General features: G+C 37.0%; 1 long non-coding RNA gene across 1 annotated transcript in view; it reads right to left on the reverse strand.

Moving 5' to 3' along the window:
* The window catches only part of LOC134731222 (uncharacterized), a 62,237-nt gene that overhangs the window by 15,668 nt on the left and 30,296 nt on the right, over window positions 1–16,273 (reverse strand). Inside the window, exons 5-6 of the long non-coding RNA XR_010113414.1 lie at window positions 14,186–14,350; window positions 13,590–13,666 (exon numbers count right to left, since the gene is read on the reverse strand). This is a non-coding gene — a long non-coding RNA (uncharacterized LOC134731222). The remainder of the gene's footprint in view (window positions 1–13,589; window positions 13,667–14,185; window positions 14,351–16,273) is intronic.

Raw genomic sequence — 16,273 nt, forward strand, 5'->3', positions numbered from 1 at the left:
CCAGTAATGGGACTGCGGGGTCATATGGTATTTCTGGTTCTAGATTCTTGAGGAAATCATCACACTGTCTTCCACAATGGTTGAACTAATTTACACTCCCACCAACAGTGTAAAAGCATTCCTATTTCTCCACAGTCTTGCCAGCATCTGTTGTTTCCTGAGTTTTTAATGATTGCCTTCTAACTGGCGTGAGATGGTATCTCATTGTGGTTTTGATTTGCTTTCTCTAATGACCAGTGAAGAATGAGTTCATGTCCTTTGCAGAGACATGGATGAAGCTGGAAACCATCATCCTCAGCAAACTAACACAGGAACAGAAAACCAAACACTGCATGTTCTCACTCATAAATGGGAGTTGAACAATGAGAACACATGGACACAGGAAGGGGAACATCACACACCAGGGCCTACTGGGGGTAGGGGCAAGGGGAGGGAGAGCACTAGGGCAAATACCTAATGCATGGGGGGCTTCAAACCTAGATGACGGGTTGATGGGTGCAGCAAACCACCATGGCACATGTATACCTATGTAACAAAACTGCACATTCTGCACATGTATACCAGTACTTAAAGTAAAATTTAAAAAAGTTCCTAGTTTTGATACCTGAAAAAACTTTGCAGAATTCAAACACATTAGAATAAAATTTGATTTTAAAATATTGATTTAAAAGTTGAGTTGAACTAAACTGTCTGATGTATTACACACTCCTGATGATTTCAAGTCTAATATTTTAGACTTCCTTAAATTAAATATACTACCTACAAATTATCATTTTAAAATAACTATTTAAAAAATATCTGTGGCATTGAAGCTAGAAGCCACTTACTTGCATGTCTTTGCTATCTTGAATGTGTTGTTACCAGGTTCACATAGTGGTATAAATGGGGGGAGTTTGTTGAATCTGAGTTTTACATAACTTAAGAAAATGGGTTCTTGCAACTTTCCTCTGGGATTTAATACTAATCCTGTTACTGAGGAAATGATGAGGATATTATTAGAAAAGTCACAGCACTGATACCCTCTTGAAAAACATAAGCACTGTGGCCACAGTGCATTCTATTCTTTCTAGCCTCTGTAAAGTCCACGTAACTCACAGGTTATTTTCGCTCTCAGTAGATAGTTTTATTTGCATACCTTTTCTTAATTATAAAAGGAACATCAGCCTGAAATTACAAGCCCAGTAGAAAGAGTGTTTTAAGCAGAGGGAACAGCAGGCTGAATGGCCCAGATGACAGAGAATATGTACTGGAAGAACTGAAAGTCGAGGAGAAAGGTGCTGAATTAGAAAGTACAAACTAGGGAATGGCAGGAATTGAGGCTATAGATGCTGTAAAGGACAGATGATGCAAGGCCTTGGCCATATTAAGGAGTTTGGACTTTATCCTAAAAGCAATGTGAATTTACTAGACTTTCAAGCGGAAGACTAACAGACAAAAATGCATTTTAGAAAGGTTAGTCTGACCAGTGTGGGAGGTGAACAAGACAGAGGTAAGACTAAAGGCAAAAAGAATTATTACAGTTATGCCCACGTAGCAGTCATACAGGAGCAAGATGATGGGATGAACAATAATGATGGGATGGAGACACATGGATTTTTTTTTTGGAGACGGAGTCTCGCTCTGTCGCCAGGCTGGAGTGCAGTGGTGCAATATAGCTCGCTGCAACCTCCGCCTCCCGGGTTCAAGGGATTCTCCTGCCTCAACCTCCTGAGTAGTTGGGACTACAGGCGCGTGCCACCATGCCCAGCTAATATTTTGTATTTTTAGTAGAGATGGGGTTTCACCGTGTTAGCCAGGATAGACTCGATCTCCTGACCTCGTGACCCATCTGCCTCAGCCTCCCAAAGTGCTGGGATTACAGGCGTGAGCCAGCGCGCCCAGCCAGGTTTTAAAAAAAAATATGAATTACTTACATGCTATATTTTTGCCATCACTTTATTGCTAAAATTTATCAGTTATTTTGCTTTAGTTGGTTCCCTTGTCAACAGCTTATATTTAAATTTTACTTTTGATGTAATTTGAGAATGTTCATCTTTTAATTCAAATCTAAATTATTCACATTTATTTTTATAAATATGGCATTTGGTCAAACTTTATCATCATATTTTTCTATTAGTATGTTTTCATTTTCCTAATTTTACACTTTTTTGCTTTTTCTTTTTTCTAACTTTGCTCTAGTGATTATCTTTCCTCCATATTTTACTTGCTAGTTACGGGTTATCTGTGATTTTTTTTGAAAAAGGGTGTCACCCAGGCTAGAGTGCAGTGGTATAATCATGGCTCACTGCAGATTCAACCTCACAAGATCAAGTGATCCTCTCACCTCAGCCTCCCGAGTAGCTGGGACTACAGACGCACACCACCACTCCTGGGTAATTTTGAAAATTTTTGGCTGGGCGTGGTGGCTCACGCCTGTAATCCCAGCACACTGGGAGGCCGAGGCGGGCAGATCACGAGGTCAGGAGATCAAGAACATCCTGGCTAGCATGGTGAAACCTCATCTCTACTAAAAATACAAAAAAAAGTCAGCCAGATGTGGTGGCGGGCACCTGTAGTCCCAGCTACTCAGGAGGCTGAGGCAGGAGAATGGCCTGAACCTGGGAGGCAGAGCTTGCAGTGAGCCGAGATCGTGCCACTGCACTCCAGCCTGGGTGACAGAGTGAGACTCTGTCTCAAAAAAACAAACAAACAAAAAAATTTTTAGAGATAGGGTCTCACTATGTCGCCCTGCCTGGTCTTGAAATTCTGGGTTCAAGCGATCCTCCTGTCTCAGCCTCCTAAAGTGCTGGGGTTACAGGCGTAAAACACCTCGCCCAGCCTGTGATTTTAAACATTGCATTTGAATTTGAATCACTTTCCAGAATACATCATGATTTTTACATACACCCTATAAAAGAAACAGTTTATCACACGTTTGCCTCCTCACTTATCTCCCTATAACCCCAAGTCCCAATGATCTGAATATTTTAGATTCATATCACAATTTTTTTTAACAATGCATCTTCTCTTTTAAAAATCACAGATGGGCTGGGCACAGTGGCTCATGCCTGTAATCCCAGCAGTTTGGGAGGCCTAGGTGGGTGGATCACCTGAAGTCAGGAGTTCAAGACCAGCCTGGCTAATGAGGTGAAACCTCATCTCTACTAAAAATACAAAACTTAGCCAGGTGTTGTGCTGCGCACCTGTAGTCCAAGTTACTCAGGAGGCTGAGGCAAGAGAATTGTTTGAACCTGGGAGGCAGAGGTTGTAGTGAGCCAAGACTGCACCACTGCACTCCAGCCTGGGTGACAGAATGAGACTCCATCCCAACAACGACAAAAATCACTTATGAACCTATATGTTATTTCAAAATCATATGAACAGGAATTATTTAAACAATTGTTTTAGAGGAGTTATTATTTATCACCTTTTCTTTCTACCACATCTTTCACTTTCTTGAGTCAATCCTTTTTTCTAAATATTTTCTTTAATTTTGTTTTTGTCTGACATTCAATGAGCCTTTCTAACCTGAAGATACGAAGTTTTCATTAGCTCAGGAAACATTTATTTTATTTATTTGTATCATTGATTCCCCTAACTGTTCTGTTCTTTCCTTCTAAAACAAAAAAAATTTCAAGAACATTTACTCTAGATTTCAATTTTGCTCCCACATTTATTACTGTCTTGAGAACCTCTATGACAATTTAGGTCAAGGGACAATTTATTCAAAAAAGAACAAACCATCTACAAATTCTCTTATCACGTGAGCCTCACTCCCATTCCGCATCCTGTGTGGTTTCCCACAAAGATGTTTGGAGAAGAGAATCAATGGAGGTGGAAATCTTTGGTCCAGCAGTTGGATGAGTCACAGGACCTTTTGGCCCATCTATTTGTTTCAGAAGGAACAAGCATAATATGTGTGTGCAGATTTCAACACTACATGGACAATAGCACAGCTGTTATTGTGTATTCTTCTGCAAGAGGCCATGAACCCAAAAGCCTTGTGGTGAGGGGTTAACACTAAGATTTTATTTCTTCTTTGTTAGTTGTTCTTTGTTTAGTTTCTTCTTTGTGCTTAAAAAAATATAACATCATGGCTCACGCCTGTAATCCCAGCACTTTGGGAGGCCGAGGCGGGCGGATCACGAGGTCAGGAGATCGAGACCATCCTGGCTAACACGGTGAAACCCCGTCTCTACTAAAAATACAAAAAAATTAGCCGGGCGTGGTAGCGGGCGCCTGTAGTCCCAGCTACTCGGGAGGCTGAGACAGGAGAATGGCGTGAACCCGGGAGGCGGAGCTTGCAGTGAGCCGAGATCGCGCCACTGCACTCCAGCCTGGGCGACAGAGCGAGACTCCGTCTCAAAAAAAAACAAAAAAAAAACAAAAAAAAACAAAAAACAAAAAAATATAACATCATTACATGTGAAAAAAATAGATGTACATTATTTTAAGGTCCCATTCTGTAAAACGTGGTACAAATATGCATTAAATGAGAGACCTCAGTATAATTTAACTATCAGTGTTCAAGTTCAGTTTTTTCAACTCTGTATTTCCTCATTCTTGATTTAATATTTGGTTCATTTCTTGCCAAAATAATTATGTCTTTGAATAACTTTCAATGAAATGTGCATAAATAATTCATTTTCAGAGGCTCTATTTAAGTGAGACTATATCTATTCTCTTATCACATAAATTCCTGGCTCATAAACATTTCCCACAAAGTTCTTTAGACTTCTTGAAACTATTTGATTTTTGTCCCTTGTGAAATTCAAAAACTTCACCAATCTGCCTCCATGTGGGTCTCCTCTCATTATTATTTTTGCCTGAAATACAGGGAATATTCTCATCGTATAGAATCACATTTTTTTAGTTTATGAAATTTTCTTTAATCTATTATGGCTTCTGATTCACAGTAAATAAATGCTTCCTCAGAGATGCCTATTATCTGTATGTTGGATCTTCAGACTCTGTACTCCTTATTTTTCATCATCTCTCTTTCTCTCATCATTTTTTGCTCATATTACTTTCTGCATTGTGGAAGAGTCTCTCAACTTTGTGTATCTAGCACTAATTCAATAATATGCAATACCCGTGTTTTACTTTCACATAATTAAATAAATTTAATTATGATTTTTTTAGATTGCTTTTATTATTCTTTCTCTGTTTTAGTCAACCAGTCATTTCATCATTTCATTTTATCTACCATCTCCCCACTAAGATTTTTTCTTGTTTTTTTTTTTTTTTTTTTTTTTGAGATGGAGTCTTGCTCTGTCTCCCAGGCTGGAGTGCAGTGGTGTGATCTTGGCTCACTGCAAGTTCCACCTCCTGGGTTCATGCCATTCTCCTGCCTTGGCCTCCCGAGTAGCTAGGACTACAGGCGCCTGCCACCATGCCCGGCTAATTATTTTGTATTTTTAGTAGAGATGGGGTTTCACAGTATTAGCCAGGATGGTCTCGATCTCCTGACCTCGTGATCCACCCACCTCGGCCTCCCAAAGTGCTGGGATTACAGGCTTGAGCCACCACACCCGGTCAAGATTTTTTATTTTTATCTTTCATGTATTGTTTCATTTAACAATGTTTTGGATTTTTACAAATAAGATGTATGTTGTTTCTAATATGCTTTTTATTTTTTTATCATAAAATTTAGTATTTATATTTCTGTGCCTTCAATAATTAGTCTTACCTAGTCCCTGTACCAATGAAAAAATAGAATGTGTCCATCCACCTCTATTTCTGCAGCACTGCTCTGTGAGTCATGCTGAATACTATTCTTATTTCTGACTTCCTCTGAAATCCTCTTGAACAGAATTGAGCAAGAAGTGAGGCTAGGAAGGGGTGCAGTAATAATGATGGTAGCCACCATGCATTTAGAGTGCTCTAGGCAGAAGCAGACAGGAATGATAGAATTTTATGTAACTCATCTCCTCATAGAAAGTCAATGCAGTGTGAAGAAAATAAAGTTAAATAGAGTAAATATAAACAGAGTCAACAGTGTTAAGCCTTTTTAAGCAGAAAAACCCTATTTTTAAAATAAAAATGTCACATAGATTTCCAATAAGAAGAAAAGGAAAAAAGCATACTTAACAATAATTCTTCCATGAACATAAAAGTCACACAAGTTGTATCTGAAACTTGCACTCCATTCCTGTGCCCTACCGGGGTTAAGTCAAAGTATCATGGAGATAAGTATGGAAAAAAGGGCCCTCTCCAATCAGAGCTGTCCTCAGAAAAACTGCATAATTATTAATGCTATTATTATTATGCATATTTATTATTAAACCTAGGAAATGAAAAACAAACTGCACATTCAACTCAGAAAGCAAGAAGAACAAAATATATAAAAGTCAAAGTAAGAAGTTATGATAAGAAGAAGAAAACTAGTTAGAAAAACAGGAGTATAATAGGATATACAAATAGTTCTAAAGGCTGGGCCTTCTATTTTAAAACTCATTAAACAGGAAAATCTCCAAAAAATCTAATTAAGAAAAATGCAAAAATTTAAAGACACAATATTAGAAATAAGAAAAAAGCTGTATAGCAGCTACTGAAACTTTAAGAAGTATATAAGAACACAGTACTTAGCACTTGCACTGTGCATAATCACTATTAAAAATAGCAGAAGTGTGGGAGATGTGGAAGTTTTATTTACAAGATTTCCAAATTCGTTCTTTGAGACTAACATAGCCTTGATGTCACAGCCAGAAACACACACACACAAAAACTATAACCCAATATCAGTTGTGAAGATAGAGCCAAAAGTTCTAAGTCCAACACGTGCCATTTGAATTCAATACATTATGTATTAAACAGTCCACACCATGACCAGGTAAGGTTTATTTCAGAGGGTCAGATATGAATAGAAACTATGTCGATTAATTAATTCTACTAAGGAAGAAAAACGAGAAAACATGTTAATTTTAGACTTGAAGCAATAAAAGCATTCTCAAAATGTTAAGAAAAAAAGAAAGGCTATGACCATGATCACAGCCATCAAGCAACATGATTTGGGAGAGGCTAGCTATTGCCTATGATGAAAAACTAATATTATCTTATTTTTATGAATCATAACAAGTAATACAAGGTTATTGTTTTAAAATATTAAACAGATAAATGATATAGACTTCCACAACTCACTTTCTGGAGATAACCACTATTGAACCACTTTACATGAAAATATTCATGTATTCTCTTCCAGGGTATTTTTGTTCCTCAAACTTTTAATTGCATCAATAAATATGTGGTTATAGAAACTAAAATATTTTAACAATACATTGAGATAAAAAGTAAAAATCCCTCTTACTCCTCCCTGCTATTACTTACCTCATAGAAACAAGAGTTCACAATTTGATATGCATACTTCTGAAACTCTTCTGCATTTCATATATAGGATATGCAAATATTATCTTTCTTAAATATTTGAGATCTATGATCTATAAATATGTATATATACATATACAAATAACATATATATGCACACATATTATATGTATATATATTTCTCTGCCTTGCTTTTTTCACTTAAATTTAAATCTGAACTCTTTATGCAGCTGAATTAGAGAAGCCCAGCTGGATTTATGACCTAGCAGGTCTTTTGACAGTGCAAAGGCTTCCCCTGCAGGTCTTACTATAGAGAACACAGAATACATTATCTGGTTCGAAGAGAGAATAAATAAATGACTAGTCAGTCTCTTCTGATCTCACCAATCAGATAAGTCATCACTCTTTTCATATCTTCACATGTCATTGTGAGATGAAGAGAAGTGTGGAAACCATTTTCCCCTGCTTCTTAAAGGGTGAATATTTCTGTTTCTAGGGCCAAAGCAGGAAGGTAGGGAGAGGAACTAAGATAATTCCAACGACACAGGACATAGAATATAGCACAGAAGTACTACAATTTATTTAATCATTTGCCTATTAACATTTTTTGTTACAAATATTGCCATAATAAACAGTAGGATAATGAATGCTTCTGGAATAAGACTGCTAAAAGTAGAATTGCTGGATCACAGAGCATATACACTTTTATTTTTATATATTGTTTTATATTTTAATTCTAAAACCAAAACATGAATACGGCTTTAAAAGTTCCAAAAGTACAGCAGAGTAGAAAAATTGAAAACCATTATCTCCCTTTAAAATTTCTATTGGCCACCATAAAAACTCCAACATTTATTATACCACTATTTTCCTGATTTATCAATCTAAGATCTTAGTTGCTGCCTCCCAGCTATAAAAGATAAAAAGGCAGTACATTTAAACTATGATCCATCTTCTCTCACACCAAAGCCAAAATCCATTCTCAATATCTCTCTCTGAAGTATATAAAGGATGTGATACTAAAGGTTATGTAAATGCCCAACAGACTGTCTAGAAACAAATGCATATCAAGGCTTATCATTGTGAAACTTCTGACAAAGGAGGCAGAAAATGGATTTTGCTAGATTCCAGAGAGAGGAAAATAAATACCACAAGCTTTATTAGCAATGAGAATGGCTTTAAGACTTTCAGTAGCAATATGGGAAGCTGAAAGACAATGGAACAATAATTCAAAATGCTTTTTTAAAAAGTGATTTCCAACTTAGAATTTTATAACTATCCAAGGGCCAGGGTAGAATGCAGAGCTTTTTAGATGAACAAGATCTGAAAATGCTTACCTCCCACACACCCTTTCTCAGGAAACAACTTGAAAATGTGCTTCATCAAAATAGGAGAGTGAAGCAATAAAGACATTAAATACCAGAGACACACCCAAGATAAAGGTAAAGAAGACTCCAAGATAATAGCTATGCATCAAATAGGTGTGGAAGCACGTTAGGAAACACCAGTAAGAAAACACCAGGGACTCTCCACAATGATGAAATTCATAGAATATCTGATATGAAGTAACATACTGAGAGAATTTTTAAACAACCAGAGGAGAAGAATTTGGAGATTGAATTAGCAGTATAGTTTCCTACTTAACTATAGAAAAAATAGAAAGTTATTTAGTTAAGTTGGCTCAGGTAAAAAAGAGTCATTATTTACTATATATCTCGGTTCTGAATTACATACATTGTCATGATAATTTAAAACTAAATATTGATCTAATTTATATTAAAGAGTAGCAATATTAGGAGTGAAATAACAAGAAATTAGCTGTGTAGAGTGGGAAAGAGAGAGGAAAGAGAGGTAAATACTCATCTTTTATAACAGGAAGTCAATGGATAGTGCTTAAACCAAAAAAAAAAAGAAATAATAATGCAAGCTTGATTTTTAAAGATGTAATGATAAACAAACTATCCAACTAAAAAATAATTTAAAATGCTCAACTGTGGGGTAGGAGAAAAAAGGGAGAAAGGAGACTGAATACACTAATTTTTAACTTTTAAAATTAAATTAATATTAAAATGTGCAATTTTGACTTTGGTAAAGACAAACATTTTGAAAATTTTAATATAATGCATAATGATCCCATTAATGATAACAACAAATGCAGCATCAAAAGAAATATTCAAAACTTCTGTTAAAACAAGCAAGCAAACAAATGATATCACTTTACACACAAATGTAAGTACCTAAATAAACAGAAATGTGTTTCACATGAGAAAATTCAATATTACAAATATAATTATCATCTATTTCACTTACATATTTAAATAATTTCTCATTAAAATTTTACAACATTTTAACAAATGATGCTGAGATAACTGAATATCCATATGCAAAATAATGAACTGGGACTTCTACCTCACACTATATATAAACATTAATTCAAAATGGATCAAAGATCTGAATGTAAGAGCTAACACTATAAAATCTTAAAAGAAAGCATAGGTGTAAATCTTTGTGATCTTGCATTAGACAACAGGTTTTTAGCTATAATACCTACAGCACAAACAATCAAATATATACATAGGAATGCATCAAAACTAAAAACTTTTGTGGTTTGAAGGACACTATCAAGAAAATGAAAATACAACCCAAAGAAAGGGAGAAAATATTTACAAATCGTATATCTGATGAGCTTAGTATCTAGAAAATATAAAGAACCATTACAACAGAAGAATAAAGACAACACAATTTAAAAATGGGCAAAGGATTTGAATAGACATTTCTCTGAAGTAAGTATGCAAATGACCATTGGTCCTTTGAAAAGCACATGAAAATATACTAAACATCATTAAATATCAAGGAAACGCAAATCAAAACCACAATGAAAAGAGTTCCACTTCCTGCATGACAGCATGGTGAGCCCCAAAGTCCAACCCCCGAGCAAAACAAGTGAAAATTGTATTTGGAAACACAATGATTTAGTCTCTGGAAATGCTTCTAAGGGTATACAACAAGGTTTTTAAAAAAAATTATTCAAGAAAATCTACTAAAACTTAATAAGAACAGTAAGATTCTGTGGTATTCAAAACAAGACCTGCTCCCTCCCTCCCCTATCCCAGTTCATCAAGAGACAAACTCTACTCCAAACTGATGAGGTCAAGAACTCAGGGCTCTCTTTCCTCCCAGCTTCCAGTTGGAGAGCTAACCTCCTAGAAGAGGGGGGATTTCAGCATTTCTTATCCTATGCCTAGTTATTGTTTTCTGAAGCTAAGTTTCAGGTGAGAGGTCAGTTACAGCTGAGAGGTCAGGGCTCCCTTGTTTCACCAAGCCCCCACTTGTGGGATGGAGGATCTACCTTAGGCATAGTATTATCGTGAATTATGAGGCCCTGATCACTCTTGCCCTAACAAATAAGTCAGTAAAGAAGAAATTGAAGGATAAAAGCATGCAAGACATACAAGATACGAAAACTAAAATGGCAGACATAAATCCAACTATGTCAATAATAACATTAAATGTGAATGTATTGAACAATCCAATCAAAAGGCAGGAAATCACAGACTGCATTTAAAAAAACACACACACAAGATCTAACTCTATGCTATCTACAGGGTATATACTTTAAATGCATATACAGGATATATATGTTTTCAAAGTTCATCCATGTTGTAGCTTGTGTCAGCACTTCATTCCATTGTATGCCTGAATAATTGTCTACTATATAGATATACTACATTTTCTTTACATATCTTTAAGTTGAACATTTGGATTGTTTCCATTTTTGGCTATTATGGATGATGCTGCTATGAATGTTTATGTACAAGTTTTTGTGTGAACATATATTTTTAGTTCTTTAAGGTGGGACTTCAGAGCTCACCATGCTGTCATGGAAGTGGAACTCTTTTAATTGTGGTTTTGGTTTCCATTTCCTTAATGTTTAATGATGTTTAGTATCTTTTCATGTGCTTCTCAAATGACCAATGGTCATTTGCATACTTTCTTCAGAGAAATGACTATTCAAATCCTTTGCCAATTTTTATATTGTGTTATTTGCCATTATTCTGTTATAACAGTTCTTTATATAATAAATATATTATTCCATAATATAGAAATATCAGTGTATATACAGGATATACACTTTAAATTCAAAAATTCAAATACATTAAAAGTAAAAGGATGTATCATTCAAACAGTAACCACAATAAAATTGGAATGGCTACACTAATATCAGATGACACAGACTAAAACAAAGCATGTGACTACAGGGATATTTTATAATAAAAGGGTCATCCCACGACGAAAATAAAGCAATTACAAATATATATGCATCTAACAGCAGGACACCAAAATACATGAAGAAAAAACTGACAGAATGAAGGGAGAAATAGACAATTCAATAATAATAGTTGAAAATATTAATACCCCACTTTTAGTAATGGATGAAACATCTAGGCAGAAGATCAACAGGGAAATAGAAGACTTGAACAACACTATAAACCAAATAGACCTAATAGAAATCTATAGAATATTCTACCCAACAATAACAGAGTATACATTATCCTCAAGTGGACATAAAATATTCTCCAGGAAAGACCATAGGTTTACCAAAAAACAAACCTCAGTAAATTTAAAAAGATACAAATTACAAGATATGTTCTATGACCACGATGGAACACTATGAGAAACCAATAAGAGAAAAAAAATTTGGAATTTCACAAATATGTGGTAAATAACACACCCATAAATAACCAAAGGGTAAAAGAAGAAATCAAAGGGAAATTAGAAAATAATTTTAAATAAATTAAAATTAAAATATAGCTGTCAAAATTTATGAGGTATAACTAAAATAGTTACTTTAGAAAAGAGTTTGACGATTCTTCAAGAAGTTAAACATACAGTTACCATATGATCCAGCAGGTCCACCCATAGAACTGTACCAAAAACAACTAAAAAATACATGTTCACACGCACAAAAAGTGTGCACATTCATAGCAGCATAATTCATAATAGCCAAAAATGGAAACAACCTAAATGTTCAACCTATATATTTAAAAATGTAGTATATCTATATATAGTAGACAATTATTCAGGCATAAAATGGAATGAAGTATTGACACATGCTACAACATGGATGAACCCTGAAAACATTATGCTAAGTGAAAGAAAACAGAGACAAAAAGCCAATATATTATATGACTACATATATATATGAAATGTCCAGAATAGACAAGTCCATAGAAACAGAAAATACATTAGCAATTGCTATTCTAGACATTTCATATACATTTAATCATATAATATGTGGCTAGAAAAGTTTTTTATAGGTGATTTCCACCAAAAAAAAAAAAGATGCTTCTGTGAAGATTTGCAGGTTTACCTTTCACCAGGATACAAGCCCCAGTTAGGGGATAAAGTTCTGCTTGCTGGGCTGAAGTAGCCACTGACAACAGGGCTGCTTCAGTTACTTAAAAAGAATGATAACAGTACACCCAGCAAGATACTTTTCTTCATTAACGGACATGTATGATCCATCAGTAAACTATGAAAATTCTGCATCTGGTATACGGGTTTCTTGTAAATCAGCTCTAGGTTTTAGTAGCTGGTCAGTTCAATTTAGTCAGTTATGAGGTGTCTCGTCATTGAATAAGAGAAGGCAATTTGCTGGATTATGATTATTGAAATGAGAAAGAATAATATGAGAAGTCAACAGCAAGATCTCATAAAAAGCGACTCCGCTTGCAGAAAGATATTGAGTATTATGAGAATTGATTAAAGCTTCTACAACATGAGGAACATAGATTTAGTTAAAGCCACAGTGCCTGATACAGCTCCCATGCAGGAAGGGGTCCCTTAGCTACTGAATCTAATTGCTGGCTGTAACATCCAAGGGGTGTGTGTGTTAATCTCCATGTTTTCAGTTAAGAACCCCTAATGCACTTTCTTCTCTTTCATTCACTAGAAAGGAGGAAGGGGAGCGATAATTGGGGTGCCCTAAGGCAGGATGACTTAGAAGTCCTTATTTTAATTGAAAGGAGACTCTACAAGCATTCTCTTCCCAGTCCGGAGGCTCCGCTTGTTAAGTTTCAGAAGGATATATAATGATTCAGCTATTAAGAAAAATTAGATACCCAGTTTCAACAGTATTCTGCCAGGCCCAAAAACCCTTGTGACTGTCTTTTAGTCTGAGGTTGAGGAAAGTTTAAAATGCTTTTGTATTAGTCCATTCTCACATTGCTACAAAGAAATACCTGAGACTGAGTAATTTACAAAGAAAAGAGGCTTAATTGACTCACAGTTCTGTGGGCTGTTCAGGAAGCACAGCGGCATCTGCTTGTCTTCTGGAGAGGCCCCAGGAAACTTACAGTTATGGCTGAAGGCAAAGAGGGAGCAGACATGTCACTTGGGCAGAGCAGGAGGAAGAGGAGTGGGGGACATGAAGGTGCTACACACTTTTTTAAACAACCATATCTTATGAAGACTCACTCACTATCCCGAGGACAGTATCAAGAGGATGGTGCTAAATCAGTCATGAAAAATCCCATCCCCGTTATCCAATCACCTCCCACCAGGCCCTACCACCAACGCTGGGGATTACAATTTGACATGAGACTTGGTGGGAACACGGATCCAAACCATATAAGCTTTTAAGTCTATCAGGATCCAAGAGAGGTCCCTAGTTTAGTATCAAGTATCTGAAATATTTGACATGCCTTGGTAAATTGGAATTTTCTCTGGAAACTTTATGGCCTTTGTCTGCTAGAATTTTAAGGATATAAACGCTATCATGTTCACAAGCCTCTTTACAAGGAGAACAAAGAAGGTTATCAACATACTAAAAGAGAGTTGACCCTTGGGGAAAATAAATGTCTGTTAAATCTGTCTTCAGTACCTGTGAAATGTGAGAGGGGCCTTCAGTACATCCTCAAGGCACTTCTGTCCAGGTATGTTGTTGTCCTTTCCACGTGCAGCAAATAAAAATTGCCTCTCAGTGTCCACCAGAACCAGTGCCTTTAAAAAGCACTACAAATGTCTATCACTGTGAAAAATTTACTTTCTGTGGAGATGAAAGTCAGGAAGGTACATAGATTTGTAACGACAGTGTCGAATAATGATATTGCTATCAATGGCTCTTAGGGCCTGTGCAAATCTCCACCATTGCCATGAGGTTTCTTTACAGGAAAAACAAAAGCATTACAAGAGCTAGGAAAAAGCGGTACAAACTTCTCACTGTGTGAAAGAAAATGAAGTAATTAAGTCTAAGGCTTTAAAGTGGAGACAGGAGATTGCGAGGGGATTGCACTCACACCTGCTAAAGGATTACAGAATGTTCCAGCTGACTTGGATAACAACTGAATTCAGTGTCTGCAGCCCTTCAACATCTCTCAGCTGGGAGTATCCTAATTAACCAATCAGAATGGGTTTGTATTTTAGGATTTCTGCCTAGCCAATGAACTGCCTCAAAAAATAACTTTTTGTGGAAGTCACCTAGAAATAAAAGTATAGATCAATGAAACAGAACAGACACAGACAACAGACCAAAGTATATCTAGGAGCTAAAAATAAGATAAAAGAAGTATTTCAAGTTATTGCAAAAAAGATGTTATTCAAAAGTGGTGTAAGACTAGACTATTCTTTTGGTAAAAAAAAAAAAAATACTGGATATCTAGCTTATACCACAGCCAAATGTAAATGTGTCCGTGGGAAAAATTGGAAAATGTGTTTTAATGAACTTTAGGTTGGATAGATTTTTCTGCAGATGACACCAAGAACACGATTCAAAATGAAAATGGTGACAAATTTGATCCCATACATGTTTTAAATATTTTTATGAGATATTGGAAAGAAACTGTAAGGTAACTAAAAAATACTTGAAATCTATTCAATTCAATCTAGTATTTATATTATATAAAAAGTACTCACAAAGGGGGGAGGAGCCAAGATGGCCGAATAGAAACAGCTCCGGTCTACAGCTCCCAGCGTGAGCGACGCAGAAGACGGGTGATTTCTGCATTTCCATCTGAGGTACCGGGTTCATCTCACTAGGGAGTGCCAGACAGTGGGCGCAGGTCAGTGGGTGTGCGCACCGTGCGCGAGCCGAAGCAGGGCGAGGCATTGCCTCACTCGGGAAGCGCAAGGGGTCAGGGAGTTCCCTTTCCGAGTCAAAGAAAGGGGTGAGGGAAGCACCTGGAAAATCGGCTCACTCCCACCCGAATACTGCGCTTTTCCGACGGGCTTAAAAAATGGCGCACCACGAGGTTATATCCCACACCTGGCTGGGAGGGTCCTACGCCCACGGAGTCTCGCTGATTGCTAGCACAGCAGCCTGAGATCAAACTGCAAGGAGGCAGCGAGGTTGGGGGAGGGGCGCCCGCCATTGCCCAGGCTTGCTGAGGTAAACAAAGCAGCCGGGAAGCTCCAACTGGGTGGAGCCCACCACAGCTCAAGGAGGCCTGCCTGCCTCTGTAGGCTCCACCTCTGGGGGCAGGGCACAGACAAACAAAAAGACAGCAGTAACCTCTGCAGACTTAAATGTCCCTGTCTGACAGCTTTGAAGAGAGCAGTGGTTCTCCCAGCATGCAGCTGGAGATCTCAGAACGGGCAGACTGCCTCCTCAAGTGGGTTCCTCACCCCTGACCCCCGAGCAGCCTAACTGGGAGGCACCCCCCAGCAGGGGCACACTGACACCTCACACGGCAGGGTATTCCAACAGACCTGCAGCTGAGGGTCCTGTCTGTTAGAAGGAAAACTAACAAACAGAAAGGACATCCACACCAAAAACCCATCTGTACATCACCATCATCAAAGACCAAAAGTAGATAAAACCACAAAGATGGGGAAAAAACAACAGAAAAACTGGAAACTCTAAAAAGCAGAGCACCTCTCCTCCTCCAAAGGAACGCAGTTCCTCACCAGCAATGGAACAAAGCTGGATGGAGAATGACTTTGACGAGCTGAGAGAAGAAGGCTTCAGACGATC

This window comes from Pan paniscus, chromosome 9 (assembly GCF_029289425.2).
Source record: "Pan paniscus chromosome 9, NHGRI_mPanPan1-v2.0_pri, whole genome shotgun sequence".
NCBI lineage: Eukaryota > Metazoa > Chordata > Mammalia > Primates > Hominidae > Pan > Pan paniscus.